The following is a 5,626-nucleotide window of genomic DNA, read 5'->3' on the forward strand; positions in this document are numbered from 1 at the left end:
CCAGTCTGCCTCTTCCCCTGGCAGCCAGAGGGAGAGGAAGCAGGAGGCATGCCAGTGGTTTTTCTAGCAAATATTCAAGAACATGGTGATTTCAGCTACATTTCATAACAGAGATGGAAGATCCGCCAATGTGCAGAGTGACCTTCATCTGTTCTCTCCGGCCAAGCCCTCCTGGCTCTGGGTGGAGGGCGGTTCTGGGAATAGCTGGTCGATCCCAAACGCCAGAGGGCACTTCTGCCTGTCCCTGTAAGTCGGCTGTAAATCCCAACAGTCATTCATCTTCCTGGGCAGCAGAGGCCCACGCCACTGGCCCGGAGGAGACAGGATTAGCTCAGAGTGGAGACAAGCACGGTTAATCCCTGTGTCTGCAGCTTCCTGTATTGACATATCTGCCTGCTTGTTTAGATCCCAAAGCAACTCTAAAACCAGTGCTGCCCACTCTCCGGGGACATGAGGGAACGCTCACGGAGACAGGGGATCAGATTCTGCCCATTTTGCTCATTCCCAGCTGAGACCAAACAGGGTGATGGTCCCTCCCTCACCTGGCTGTGTCACTAACAAGTGTTGGTTCGTTTGTTTTATAGTCTATTTAGTGCCGTGGATTTTGTACATTTGGGAGAATTTTTGTTGGTGATTTTGCTGGGGTTTTTGTTTTGTTATTATTTTTGTCCTGTTTCACTTATTTTTTAAAGATCCACTCATTTTTATTTGAAAGGAAGATTTTACAGAATGAGAAGCAGAGACAGAGAGAGAAGGTCTCCTATCCGCTGATTCACTCCCCAAATGGCCACAACAGCCACAGTTGAGCCAACTTCGGAGCCAGGTGCCAGGAGCTTCTTTCTGGGGTTTTCCACATGGGGGCAGGGTCCTGAGGCTTTGGGCCATCCTCTGCTGCTTTCCCAGGCCACAAGCAGGGAGCTGGATGGAAAGTGGAGCAGCTGGGACTCGAACCGGTGCCTATATAAGTTGCTGGCACCACAGGTTAGAGGATTAGTCTGATGCGCCATTTCTTTTAATTTTTTCCCCAGATACTTAAGAGACACACAGAGAGAAAGAAAGGCGGAGAGAAAGAATCTTCCATCTGCTGGTTCACTTCCCAGATGTCCACAAAAGCCCTTGTTGAGCCAAGCCAGCGCCAGGAACCCAGAAGCCTTTGTCCAAGTCCCCAGTCCCCATGTGGGTGTCAGAGGCCCGAACGCTGCAGCTGTCCTCTGCCCCTTGCCAGGGTGCACCAGCAGGAAGTGGGCAGAAGCAGAGAGGAGCTGCCACTCCGGCATGGGATGTGGGGCTTCACCCTGATGAAAATGGCTGGCCTTCTGGCACAGTGCGTTAAGCTTCAGCCTTCAGCATCCTGTATGGGTGTTGGTTCAAGTCCCAGCTGCTCTACTTTTTTTTTTTTAGGGGGTGCTGCTCTGATCCCGTTTCCCGCTGATGTGCCTGGGAGGGCAATAGAGGATGGGCCAGTGCTTGGGACACTGCCACTCATGTGGGAGACCCAGATGAAGCTCCTAGCTCCCAACTTCAGCCAGGTTGAGCCACTCTCTCTCTCTCTATAACTCTGCTGTTCAAGTAAATAAATAAATCTTTTTTTAAAAATGGCGCTCACGTGTGAGGCCGAAGTCTGTCCTGTATTGTTAGGTAGAGCATTCTGTGCTTTATGAAGAAAACCCTTGTGTCCTATCAGCTTTGCCGTTCGTGGCATGGTCACTGTTACAGAACCAGCACTACAGGAAGGCACTTCAAAAAGTACATGGACGTTGCAATTAGAAGACAAGTCTATTCTGGTGGAAAATTTTTTCGTCCATGCACAGGTTTTGTCTCAGCGTGCATTTCCCATGAGCACATTGAAGATCTCTTCATGTATGTGAATTTCACACTGTCATGCACCGCAGAGGTAAGTTTGAGCAGCAGCTCGAGTGACCGGATCCCCCAGCCACATAGCTGTCGCTGGGGATATCCGTGCCAGCCCAGGCTTCCTGCTGAGGAGCTTAGCTCCCCATCCACTGATGCCAGGCCGCCTGGCAGCGAGCTCTGGGGTCTTGAGGGTATGGAATCACTGCCTAGGGACATCTATGGATAAGGCCACTGTACGTGTAGTTGAGGAACGAATCTTGAGGGACACCCAACGACAGGGCAACTGTACTTGCAGGTAAGCGAGGAGACTGAGACCTGGTGGTTTGGAAGGGAGAGACCTGAAGATCTTTATGGGTCAGACTGATACATCAGCCTACATGGGAGTCCTGGGTTGTGTTTGATAGCATGGAACATGGCTGACTACCACACGCCAGTGCGCATGCAGTCTATGGCTGGGGACCTGTCTGGTAGGGCTAGATCCCAGTAACTGAAAGTGAGTGTCAGATCAGGGCATGGGTCACATTAGACTGGGCCATGACATTAACCAATATGCAAGAGAACCAGGTACAGGGTTGAATTCTGTGGGGAACAGGTGGGTCCATCTCTATGAAACTACAAGTCATGCTAGTTAGCTTGACAGTTGGGATGGTGATGGGCTGAGCTAGGTGTGACCATGGAACTCACCAATGTTCATCAGTGCTGGGGCTGGAAACAAGCGGGGCAGGTCCAGGCTGCAGCACCCTCATGAGCACCCTAAAACAGTGTGTGGGGCAGGCCAGGCTGCATCAGGTCATACAAAGGCCAGGACAGATGGGGCAGGCCATGTCATGTAAGGGCCAAGCACCCACTGGCATACGTGAGATCTGAGTGTGGGAGTGGCCTGAACCTGGGAAACTCCCCTAGTGGGTCATGGCTTCCGTTGATGAGCACGTGGTTCAGGCCTGGGTGTTGGGCAGACTGGGCAAGGTAGCTCTATCCGTCAGCAAGTGTGTGAATTGGTTTTGGAAAGGGATGGACCAGGCAGGGCTAAGCAAACCCTAGCCCACTGCCAAGTGCAGAAACCAGGAGGCAGTACAGATCATGCTGGGCTGTGCTGCCACACCTACTGGTCTGCATGAGCCAGGAATGAGAGCAGACTGAGCAGGGCCAGGGTGCAGCACCTGCTAGCGAGAGCTGGGACTGGGGGCTGGCTGGTCTAGGCCAGGCTGCAGCTTCCCAAGGCAAGGGCCAAGACAGGAGAGCGGCTATGCCCCAAATTGATTCAGAGCAACCACTTGCTGTGCAAGGTCTGTGGCTGGGATGTCCTGGCTGGGTTGTGGGCAGGATCAGACTGGACTGCAACACCCATTATTTTGCATAGGAGACAGGGCTGGAGACAGAACTGACCCAGCAATTGCGACTACCAGTGTATGTAGAGGCCGATTTGGGCGACAGAATGTGCCGGACCCTGTGTGGCACACACAAGAACCAGGTCTGGGATCACCTCAGATGAAGTTTCTTTGGGAGTCTCCCCAAGTGAGCCACTGGACTCAGAACTCCAACCATGGAGAAAATTGCAGTTTCCATGGTCTGACCATGGAATGTGTGTGTCAGAGCTGGGCCTCCTCAGTGGCTTAGACAGAGCAGTGGACAGCATATTCAGATGCACATGGAGGATATGGCAGTACATCAGAGCCTGCAGAGGACTGCTGGTACCATAAAGAGGATGGAGGACAGGACAAATCGATCAACTACTCCAGCCGAGTGTTGGCAGTGAATACCTGGGTAAGTAGAGTCTCCAAGATGGACTATGTCAGCCAGTGGAAGTCTGGAGAGATTTCATTGTACTTGGAGTGGTAAGATCAGCAGCAATACGAAACTGCTGACCTATCAAAACCACTTGAGCAGGACCCTCGCCGCATGCCCCACACCGGGGACCCTGGGATGGTTGGGATGCTGGGTGTGGCTTCTCCCCATAGCTCTCCCCTCCCCCCTAGACGCAGGAAGGGAAAAACAGAATGTGAAAACAATGGTCTCACCCCTTTTCTCTATCCCTTGACCCTTAATCAAACATGTCACTTCATTTTCCACAAGCTTTTTGAAGTATCATTGAATTTCCAATAAGATGTCTTTAAAAAACACATTGATTTGGTTTCATGCTATTTGAGGCATAGAGACAGAAATCTTTCATCCACTGGGTTCTTCCCCAAAATCACACCACAGCTGGGCCTGGACCAAGCTGAATTCCAGGACCTGCAACTCCGTTCTCTTGCACTCGGGTAGCCGGGTGGCCGGGCCCAGCTATTTGCGCCAGCACCAGTTGCCTCCCAGGGTGTGCCTTAGCGAGAGGCTGGACTGGGAAGTGGCCTTAAAGCAGCACTCCCCTCCGGGGCCCAGGCGTTGCAAGCCTTGCCTTAGTTGCCGCAGCAAACGAGGGAACAGAAGCAGAGAGCATACACACAGGAAGGTGGTATTGGGACCAGATGCTGGCAGGAGCCTAACGCGTGTCCTCCCCAGACACGGGACGGAGTGCTGGCCAGTTCTGGGGTGACTTGATGTAGCTGATGGGAATCAACTCTGTGTTTCCCAATATCCCAGATGAGTGCTGGGGACTCCAGCATCTGTTTGCTGTGTGCCACCATCAATCCAGAGGGCTGACAGCTCTAGCAGGGTGAGCTGGGGACATGGAGGCTCCTCTCCTCCCTGTTCTGCTTGGCCAAGGCAAGCTAACAGTCTTCCCGTAATCATCAACCCCCCCAGCATCCTGGGCTGGCCCACTCTGTGGGAGGCCTGGGCTGCTCTGCCAAGTGGCCAGATGTCCATGTCTGGCCATGGTGGGATGTCCAGGGACTCAGGCAGGTGGCCCCGAGCAGGCTCCCGGGCTGCAGTGATACCCTCCCGCTCCACACTCCTCGCCCGGTATCTCCCAGCCTCATGACAGGCACAGATAAAGGACTGGGTTCTGTTAAGTCAGCCTGGCCTTGCTCCTCGGTCCTGGCCCAGTGCCCTATTTCAGATGTCACCCACTTTTTTTCTCCTTTAAATTGTAGCAAAAATACTTATAGCATTAAATTCATTTTTAAAGAAATATTTACTTATTTATTTGAAAGAATTACAGAGAGAGGTAAGGACAGAAGGAAGAAGAGATCTTCCATCCACTGGTTCACTGCCCGAATGGCTGTAATGGCTGGAGGTGGGCCAGACTTGGCCATTTTCGGCTGCTGTCTCAGGTCCCTGGACCCTGATCTACACTCTGATACGGGAGACTTAACTCGCTGCAACACAATGCTTACTCCCCAATATTTTAAAGCATTTTAAAATGGGGTCAGTGTTGTGGCACATTCAATTAAACCACCATCTGAAACGCCAGCATTCCAAATGGATGCTGGTTCAAGTCCTGGCTGCTCTTCTTCCCATCCAGCTCCCTGCTAATGCACGTGGGAAAGAAACAGGGACGGCTCAAGTCCCTGGGCCCCTCACCCACATGGGAAGCATGCAGCACTGGCCCCATTCTCTCCCCCAGCACACCCTCCTGTATGTCCCAGCGGGTCAGCCCCTCTCATGCGTGTGTAGGCAGTGTCCACCTTCCCACAGGACCCCTCTGCTTTCCTCTCAAGGTGGAGTCCAAACCCTCAGCAGCCCTTAAAGCCGGCTGTTCCTGAGACCCCAGCACCCCCGTTTTGGTGGCTGTCACTAGGCTGCGACCCAGGGGGTGACTCTCACTGCTCAGGGGGGGTGCAGACAGGAATGGGGGAGGCTCCAATCTGCTTTGGCTGATACGCCCGAATGTAGC

The sequence above is a fragment of the Ochotona princeps genome, chromosome 15 (assembly GCF_030435755.1).
Source record: "Ochotona princeps isolate mOchPri1 chromosome 15, mOchPri1.hap1, whole genome shotgun sequence".
Taxonomy (NCBI): Eukaryota; Metazoa; Chordata; class Mammalia; order Lagomorpha; family Ochotonidae; genus Ochotona; species Ochotona princeps.